At 45.3% G+C, this 10616-nt stretch overlaps 1 protein-coding gene across 1 annotated transcript in view; it reads right to left on the bottom strand.

Annotated features, from left to right (window-relative positions):
- Positions 1 to 10554, bottom strand: part of LNX2 (ligand of numb-protein X 2) — a 57476-nt gene extending 46922 nt beyond the window's left edge. Inside the window, exon 1 of the mRNA XM_065730141.1 lies at positions 10383 to 10554. The gene's annotated coding sequence lies outside the window, so the exon portion shown is untranslated. The remainder of the gene's footprint in view (positions 1 to 10382) is intronic.
- Positions 10555 to 10616: the final 62 nt, after the last annotated feature.

Here is a 10616-nt window from a genome sequence, read left to right on the forward strand (position 1 = left end):
CAATGTTTCCCTTTTTCCAGACAGCAGGGGCTTTTTTTAAGCCATGACTTGCTCAATATAATGGAAAATGACTTAGCAACCACATCAGTTGAGACAGTTCAGAATGGAGAAGAGGCAGCTCAGAGAGATCTCATTAGTGTCTGAATACCTGAAGAGAGGATGCCAGGAGGAGCCAGGCTGTGCTCAGTGGTGCCCAGTACTGTGGGCAAGGAACATTCCTCTGAACATCAGGAAGCACTTCTCTGTCATGGAGGTGATGAAGCACTGGGACTGGGTGCGTGAAGTCTCCCCCTTGGAGATCTTCCAAAGCTAACTGGATACCCTGGCTCTGAGCGTCCCTGCTTGAGTAGGGTTGGGACAAGTGCTTTCAAGGGGTCTCTTCCACCTCAGCCATTTTGTGAAGCCCTTCTAGAGCCAGCCACCTACATTGGAAGGCACAGGGAACAGCTGCTGGCACTGGGGAGAGCAGCCTGTCCTTCCATCTGCTCCTTCTCTATCTCCTCTCCAGTAACAGCTGGGTGTACAACTGCTTTTTATTCCTTGCTCTGGCTTCAGTGCTTGGGGGGGACCATAAGGGGATGTCACAAAGTGGAGTCAGGGAATTAGTGTGGAGGGAGGCCAAGAAACAGAAACTAAGCTGCATGGAGGACAAGTGACATCTTCTGCCCCGGCCTTCCCACTGCCCTGAGTGCCAAACACAGACATAAAATGCCATCCCTCTTGCCACTCAGCACACACAAAAGAAACCGAGACATTTCTAAATGCAACCGATATTACCTAAATTGATTTTTTCTTTTAAGCTTTGCATACCCTTGTTCCTAGCTACCAAAGGGCATCTCTTTCTCTCAGCATCCAAGGTGAAGCAACCGAGGGCAGCTAAAGCCCTCACAGGGATGTTTCTCGAGACTGTGGGCAGAACCAAGGGCTTGGAACACATTCACCTTCAGGCACAGCGCCAAGCCCACCTGCTTACTCAGGGTTCTGCCAGCAAAGGCAGCTATCACCATACTGATTTGTCCTTCAAATGCACATCCTATTGTGCTTACTTCTGCTGCTACACCTCACACGCAGACTCCTGCATACAAGGGGGAAGGATTCAGAGGGCAGATGTTTCTGGGGAAGAGGCCATCTGAACATCTGACATCCTTCTCCATAGCAGATTCTGACAGTTTCAAGCAAGAGAAAACCCACGTGCCTGCACAGCTCGCACCCTCCCAAAAAATTCCACACAAGGATTTGAAAAATGTATATGAACGACTGGGATGCAAGAAGCTCTCCTCTCTTACTAAGCACCATGACAAGACCCAGGATAATGAAGCACCACACTGCACAAAGTGCTACTATAGTTACTCTCATTTTAGTGCATGATTATTATGAAAAACACATATTCTTAAAAAGCAAATGACAACTTCAGCGCCAACTGTTTTCTCTCTGGAATTCCTTACACTTATAAATGACTTGTCTATATTTATACTGCAAATCAATTTGGATGCTCTGGTGCTCTAGTGTACCTGCTCTCATTACTCTGTATTGGAAGTGAACCGTGAATCAAGACAGGAGACTCAATTTCACCTCCCAGTGTGAATGCAGTAATCATCAATAATTTACTTTAGTCAACTTCATTTGGGGCACTGCCTAGAGAACATAACAGAGACTTAAAAGTACAAGAAGAGTAGGATTTGTATATGGCATGATTTGATAATCTGAAAAATCCCTCAGTAAACAAAGGAAGTTCACAGATAATCGTATTAAAGATTAGAGTTGTTTTAAAACAATGAATGATGTATTCTAGAACATCTGGGAAGAAAGATGGTAGTTTTATAAAACAAAACCTCGGGGAAAATTAGTTTTCCCCTCAAACAGAAACAATATTTCACTTTACTAAATCCTAATCCCCCCCAATTCATGTTAAAGAAGAACATTTTTCCACTGAAGAGTTTTACCAGTGTACTTAAATACAACTTCATAAATACTTAAATATATTTAAGTTTTAATATTTGACTGTCATAGAATCACAGAACTGTCTTGAATTGGAAGGGATCTTTAAATGTCACATAGTCAAACCCCTGCAATGAACAGGGACACTGTGCAGTTCAAACAGATTCCTCAGAGCCCCAGCCAGCCTGGCATTGATTCCAGAGATAGAGCATCTACCATCTTTCTCTCAGGGCAACCTGTGCCAGTGCCTCACCACCATTTGTAGATGAACTTCTGTATACCTAATCCGTATCTCCCCTAACTACTTTGAAACCATACCCCTTATTCTATCACAACAGACTCTGCCAAAGTCTGTCCCCTTCTTTCTTACAGCTCCCCTTTAGACACTGGAAGGCCACTCTATGGACCCCTGTCTGCCCCAGGCTGAACAGCCCCACCTGTCAGCCTGTCCTCACATGGAGAGGTGCTCCATTCCCTGGATCATTTTTGTGGCCCTCCTCTGGATGTGCTCCAACAGCTCCATGTCTCTCCTGTACTGAGGACTCCACACCTGGACACAGTACTCCAGGTGAGGCCTCACCAGCAAGGTGAGGTCAAGCTGCACTAGGACTGGTTGAACCTCATGAGGTTCTCCCAGGCCCAATACTCAACCTCTTAGTCTGCCTAAGTATCTCCATATGGCATCCCATCCCTTGGGTGTGCTGACCACAGCACACAGCTTGGTGCCATCCAGAATCTCACTGAGGGTGTACCTGATCCCACTGTGAATGTCACCGATGAAGATGTTACAGAGCACCTGGACAAGTACTGACCCCTGAGAGACACCTCTTGTCACTGATCTCCATCTGGTCATTGAGCCACTGTGACAAGCACCCACTCCTCCTGGTGAAACTATTCGCCAATCACCTTTCTTGTTGCTGCTGTTTCAATTTTATTTCAGATTTGAAAAGTGGGTTTATTTTAAAATCAGAATACTAAGCTTATCTTTCTTTTTTTTTAAAAAAAAAAAAAGACAGTTCTGGACTACAGCATCATATGTTATATTTTCCTAACAAAACCAATCCAATGTCTTTTTATATGCACTTATGTATCAGATGGAAAAAGAAGAGAATAATTCATATGTTACTTTATAAAAAGTTTATTCCTCTTCCCATCCCTGATTCACTGTTTTCCAATCTTCTTGTAGAGATCTATGCAAAACCCCTCTCCCCCAATAAAATGTGTTAATGACATTTTCTACAATCAATGTTGACAATACTTATATGGATCTTCTATTTAAAGAACACATCATGGAAGCTCCTCACCACTGCAACTGCTGACAGCACCAGAGGAATAAAGTTACTCCACAACTATAAGTAAAAGCAAGGTACAGAGGGAGTAGCAGTTAAGCTGGTAAAAAATACTCTGATCAGATTTCTATTGAGTCCCTTTACCTACTATATTTCAGTTTCATTGAGTATCTTTGTTTTATTTACATGTATAAATTTGTTAATATGTAGAAACTTACTATATATGAAGTTCTAATCAAAGTGGAATGCTAATGAGATTTGTACCAGCAGTAATTCAGACCTAGCAAAGGGATCCCATAATGGGTGCCTCGCTCTAATCACACATAGAGGCTGAATTCAGCGACTTTCCTGCAAGCAGAACCAGACAGAAAGAACCCATGAAGTCCCAAATGTGGATTAAATTGTACAGTCAAATTCTAGGGATGACTGAGTAGCATTCAGCATGTGATGCATCATCTAAAAAAGCTACATATACGATACGGGATATCAGCCATTCCTAGCACCTTCTAGTGCATTATATGGGAAATCTCCCTCCTTCCATTTCATTTAACCTGAAAATGTAGCAGGTTTTATGGTATGTACTGCCTCAACTACTAGAACAAAACACCTCTTCTACTCTGAGTCAGTATCACAGCTCAAACAGAACTTCCCTTTTTGAAAGGGCAGCATGATGTTGTCATTACTGCACTCTAACTGCACTGCAGCTCTGTGAAGTAAGTTGCCACCACTAAACTTGAGATTGTTCTTTAAAGACAAATAGGAGCTGTTGTGAAATCTGAATTGTTGTAATATTTTATAGGAAATAACATGTCAAACCGTATCCAAAAGCTCTTCATCAAACATTCTCCACTTCATAATGTCATGACACCTAGCGATGAACATTTCCTGGCTTCACAGCTTTCCAAACTTATCAAAATATTATTTAGGAAAGTATTACACTTCTGTGGCATTTCTGTACTAGCACGGCACACATCTCTTACTGAAGAAATAACTGTAACAGTTTCATTTCACACTCCAGTAATCGGGAATTCTGCATTACCATTCACTTTTGTGTTAATTTTCCCATAGATTCTCTTTTTCTGCTTACATGGCAAGACAGTTCAGGTCAAGAGCACAGACACTTTGGGCTGCTGATTCTCCTTTTTACTGCTACTCATTTATCTCCACTTTTGGTTTACTGGCATTTTAGTTCTTCAGCTGGGACAGAATTGTTTTCTTCAGAGCATCTGCTGTGATGTCATGTTCTGGTTCTAGGAGCAAAACCAATGTCAGTAACAGAGTGATGCTCATAGTTGCTGCCAAGCAGTGTCGTACAGAGCCAAGGCCATTCACAGTGAAGGGCCCAAGGAGCTGCGAGGGAACAGAACAAGGAAAGCTGACTTACACTGGCCGAAAGGATATTCCATACCATACAACATCATGTGGAAGGAGTTCATCTGGCTCTCTTCTGCTGCTTGAGGGGTGAGCAATTGATTGTGTATCACCTGTTCTGTACATATATACATACACACAGAAAAGGCTAATAGTTGTGACTATCTCAGTAAATAGCCTTATCTCAACTCATGAGTTTTACCATATTCTTTCAATTTCTCACCCTCATCCCACTGGAAAGTGAAGGGAGTGAGTGAACAACTCTGAGGTGCTGAGCCACTTGCCAGGTTAAACCACAGCAACTTGAAAGTTAATTTGCCCTGCAGAAAGCAGAAGAGTCACAGTCAATAGGTAAGTCAGCAGGTATCAGCAAAAATGGATTTCAGGGGAGAAAAAACTCCCCACAGCTACAAATGCAGGTATTATTTATACTGAAGCATGCTCACACTGAGAGAACACACCACGAGAGCTTGCTGCTCTAAATGATGCCCAATTCAGCCCCTCTCACCTCCAGCTGGACAGACATCTAATACAAAATGCAGCATACGATGCATCAGCACTGAGCAGATGTACTGAACCATCCAGCAGATAACAGGTACTGCATAGTGGTCACTGCCATACTAAAGGCAATTCTTATAAGTGATCTAGAAAGGAAACCTTTGTTTGGTCGTCTCTGAATTCCTACGAATTCAGAAGTCTTAAAAAGACGAAGTCTTAAAAAGACCAGAAAGCCCATGGAAAAAAATAGGATCTACATGGTCTGGTGATGCATCAGCCTTCACTCGGTTACTTCAGTCTGGTTATGGACATTTTAAACTCAACAAAAAAACTACAATCAGAGAAAATCATGATGTGGGGCAGGAGAAGAACAACAAAAATGCATTACAGGATGGACTATTGACAAGTGAAGTAGCTACAAGGCATCCCGTGAATGAAGTAGTATAGCTGATAGGTGGTTTTTTTTTTCCTATAACTTGGAATCTGCAAACGCATAGAAGCAGTTTAAATCAAATCCATGAACCATACGAGAAGCTACTTGTGTTGGAATTGGGATGTGGTCAGCCTAAGAGCTGTGGGGGATTCTTAGTTTAGCTTTGTGTTTGCAGATGCAGCAGGTGGCAGTGTCATGGGAATGATCCAGATGACATCGCTATGCCAGCAGAAAACTGCGTGAAGGTCTATTACATAGACACAGAGAACATCTGCTGATGCAGCTCATTTCCTGTGGTACTAAAACAAGGTAGCCAGACAGAAGCACATTCACATTATGACAAACTAAATGCACTGACTAAGAAGGCTATTTGATACCAGCCAATCTCCCCGCACCTTCCCCCTAGAATGTTGTAAAGAATCTACCAGAAAAACTCATGACACATTTGGGTTTTGAAGTGTTGCTTGTGTATCGGAACAGCTCACCATGTGCTGGTCCTTACTGAACAAGCAAAACTCCTGTGGCAGGACATGCCAGCTTATCTGGACACTACACAACTACTGTAGGTACCTGTGCTCACCTCAGAGCACCAGCCCACGGGTGCCTGACAACAGCATCTCGGTGGGCTCCACTAGCTTGTGCAAGCCCTCAGGAGATAATCATGAAAACACACGATTGCAATGTAGTCTCCAGGGCCTGCAATGGGGGAAGCACACTGGTAAAATCATTCCCCCTTAAAAAGTGTCCCAGTGCAGAAGCAGGAGCCAGCCACCCATTTTTCACAGTGTACTGAGCAGTGTGACAGCACTACCTCACTCCAATCAGTGCCGCCCAAAAACCCATTCTTCAGCCACAGTTCCCTCTCAGATGCAATTGTGTGCTCCTGAAACATACATCACCTCCAACTGTGCACTGTTCTAAGCAACACTGCAGCAAGGACAAATACGGTTACTTCTATAATCTTCATGATCTAAAGCAACTCATTTACAACATTTTAAAAGAGCATCTGTGCATGCATTGTATATATTCCTCAGTCACACTGATTTTTGCTGAAAAAGCAACAGTTCTTCCTAACTGTTCTGTGCACTCCACTGAACAGTAGTTAAGCATTAGCAAACCTGCAAGGAAATATAAAAACACTTTTTACTGTGGAATGTAGGGAAAACTGCCAGGCAAATGCAACACGCACCACCCAGTCCAAAGCAAAGCAACTCCACCTTTCCACAGGCTAGCAGGCAAACATTAACTTAGAACACAATATTCAAAGGACTGAAGAATTATTTGAGTTGGAAGGGACCTCTGAAAACTATCTAGTCCAACCCTCCCACAGTGAGCAGGAAAACCTGCAGCTTGATCAGGTGCTCAGAGCCCCATCCAGCCTGACCTTGAATGCCTCTGGGGACAGGGCATCCACCAGCTCTCTGGGCAACCTGTGCCAGTGCCTCACCACCCTGATTGTGAAAAGTATTTCCTTGATCCAACACATTTATAACCTCAAAGTTGCTTCACTGACTGCTCTATTGTAATGACATCATCTAGAGATTCTTAATTGGGAATCCAGAACATCACTGCTTGCTTCCTTCGAAACAAAAAGGAAATTGCAAATACTAAGCTGAGTTACCACAAGGATTCATGAAAAATAAATAAATAAGTAAATAACTTACTGCCAACTGGGAAAAATCGCGGAATAAGAAAATATAATCTAAAAAAAGGCAAGATTCTAAGCTAGTTTATTTTAGACTTGTATTGAAATAGAAATATGGTTGCCTCTGACCAGTTTTAGGATAACCCTTTAGGCACTACCCACAAGCTGATAATAAGAAAGGAATAGCTTACCCCATTCTGAAGATTTCTCACTGGAAAACTCATAGAAATCACCAAATAGAGATAGCTCTGCTTCTGCTAGTCAGCCCTTAAATGAGGTTAGGGAGGGTTGTACCCACCATGAATTGCTCACACCCATGATCCCAGGGCTGGCCACACCTCTCCTCCAGGTACTCAACCACTGGTTTAAGCTGTAACCTGACAGTTCCCGTACTGCACACTTAGACAATCTTATGTTTTCAGCATTTCATGCACAACTAACAGAGACTCAATGTGAAACTCTCCTGTTTTCAGCCCAAATTCTAAAACAGAATTACAAAAACTGTCAGTAATCATAGAATGGCTTAGGTCAGAAAGGACCTCAAAGCTCATTGAGTACCAACCCGCCGCCATAGGCAGGGTTGCCTCCCACCAGATCAGGCTGCCCAGGGCCCCATCCAACCTGGCCCTGCGCACCACCAGGGATAGGCTAACTAAAGTAAGAGGTGAGTGAACAAAAGAGGTGGACATCCAGGTGACTCTGTGCCACCATAACCACCTGATAGATGCAGCGGCTGCCTGCAGCACTGCAGAGCATCTTGGTACAGCTCCACCAGCACACACAGAGCAGGCAGCATCCCTTGGTGCTAAGCTGGATGCCAGCACAAACCACTTGTACTGTCTCATGCAAAAGAGAGCACGGTCAGCATGAAAACACATGACAGGTTTAGCCTATGAACTTCGCAAATATAAATCCTGACCCTGAAAACGTTTACATGCAGGCTTATCGCTAAGCCTAAGAACAGGCCCACTAATTCCAAAAGAAATACTTGGATGTTTAGAATTAAACATATGTAAGTACACGGATCTGTAGAAATGGGGACAGAAAAAGCACACATCACAGGTTCAGGGGTTTTTATTGCTCTGTGGATGCCACAGTGTAGCAGGTACATAACTCATGATATCTGAAAGAATTTTTGTCTTCAACATGCCCCACAGTTCCTCACAAACACCAATGACCTAATAAAGCAATTAAGAATCACATGACTTGACGGTGCTGTGTTAAACTGCTTCTGCAGACCTAACTAACTGAGAATCTTCCAGTTCCAGAGACAGGTCGCTGCTGCATCTGTCACCAGGCGCCTCTTACACCAGGGAGCACTTTAGCACAGAGCAAGTGCTGCTTTCTTACCCATTACAGACCATAATATCTCACAGCTCTTAAAGCAAACAGCATCAGGATGATTTATGACACCAATTTATATTAAACCAATATCTAATACACATCATGTGCTTAAAGTGATACCATTGGTACTACATCTCCTTAACAGTTACTTTCAGCTACACCAAGCCATTTGTCACAGGAAAATGTGAGATTAGAATAGAAAAGAGGGGACGTTTCCCAGAGTTTTACAGCAGACAGTTGTAGCTGGAAGCCAAGAAACCCCTGCTGCTTTCAGTGAGACACCCAGTTTGAGACTCACAGGCCACGCAGTGCAGGTAAAGGCTCACAACAATGCCAAGTTTCATTGAAGTCACCAAGGCTCCCATAAGAGCAGATGCCCAACGTACACAAAAGCCAGCATTTATGCAATTATGTGTGAGAGGTTTTCATAGGATTAATTTTTAAATGAACTGTCTCAAGGGAGCAGAACTTTCCACCCAGGCAGCTGCTGGCATTTCTCTTGCAAAGTCCATCCTTAAGCCGCAGCTTAATTTTAAATGATGCTTTGATTAATGAAAGATTTAAGCCTACCTTAGGCAATAATGTTGATTTGCCCGTTGTGGACATGAGTCCAAGGCCCTGGGCTATCTCTTGCTGAAGTCACAGACCAGAGCTAGAAGTCAGGATGGTTAGAAGTTCATTATAGAAAACTCTTGTTAAAAAACGGTACCTTTTATTTGCGTTTATTCCAAGATTTTAGAATTTTTATAATACAAGTACCTAAAATCACAATATTTTTCTTGAAAATAAAGAACAATAAAATACAACAACAATGCCCTAGTTAAGCACAGCAGCATTCCTTACAATCTCCCAAATTCGGAGTTACCAAATAGAATTGTTTTCAGGGGGGATTCCTCACTCCAGCAGTCAAAACGAGATCTCTGTCAGTTCTGTGGTTCCCAAAGGTGTGCTCGTGCTCCTTGCTTCCCTTTGGAGGGAGTTTAATGAAGTCACAGAGCATATGGCACCACCGTGTTTGCTCCCAAGTGGACAGCCGCTAACCAGAGCCATCTGATGTTCCCCCTAAGCTCCCCGATCTGCGGCGGGATTGCAGCTTAGAGCAAAGCTTCGTGGAGCCAAAAGGAAGACAATGGCTTGTAGATGCACAGAAATCAATAACTTACTCTGTTTGTTTAACAGGGGCCCAGCTCAGAGCTGGCTCTGTGCTGAGCGAAAGCTCTGCTGCGTTTATGAGCAGGAACACGTTTCCAGAGACCATCAAACACGCCCCAAAGCAGATCCACATTTTCACTTTGCGCACATAAAGCAACGCAAGCCCACAGGATCACATAATTTAAAAGGGAATTAAACGAAGCTCAGACGTACTTAACGGTGGATTCCTACAGCAGCCGACAACCGACCCCACGCACAAAAGTCACACGGAGCCGTTCACGCCTGTCACTGCCGCAGCAGTCGGTCCCCGCTCGGCTGAGCGTTAAACACAGAGCGCGGAGCACCGCCACGCCTCGGGAAAGTTCACAAGGCGCTGTATTCCAAGTTTTTCAACCGCACCTTCAGCCAAAACGAGCGAGAGGAAAAGAGCAGCCTCGGCCAGCACGGCGAGGTCAGCACTCCGGCAGCGGCAGGGCACACACACAGCCCAGAGCCTTCCCCCCCCCCGCCCTCCCTGCAGCGGTAACGCGACTCCGGCGGCACCGCTTCGGCAGAACCCCCCCGGAGCGGCCCAGCGCCGCTCGCTCGCTCCCTCCCGCACTTGTTGCGGCCCCGCAGGCCCCGCCGCAGGCCCTGCCCCAGGGGAGGTCTCGACCCCCGCCCCAAGGAGCCGCCCCGAGGGGACCGAGAGCGGCGCGGGGCACGGACTTACCGCGGCGGCGGCGGCACCCGGCTCCTCCCGGCGGCAGCCGAACTCCAGGCGGCACTCGGCGCGTCGCCTCCACGCCGCCCGGCCCCGCTCCCCGCCTCCCCGGGGGCAGCGCAAGTGACGCCGCGCTCCGCCACTCCGGCGGCAGCCCCGGGGCGCGGGGCCGGGCGCGGGGCGCGCTCAGCCTATGGCAGCGCAGCCGGGGCGGGACGCAGCTCAGCCCCGGGCCGGGAGGGC

Source organism: Cyrtonyx montezumae, unplaced genomic scaffold (genome assembly GCF_038088225.1).
Source record: "Cyrtonyx montezumae isolate F1298 unplaced genomic scaffold, pur_monq_1.0 scaffold_12, whole genome shotgun sequence".
NCBI classification, from domain to species: domain Eukaryota; kingdom Metazoa; phylum Chordata; class Aves; order Galliformes; family Odontophoridae; genus Cyrtonyx; species Cyrtonyx montezumae.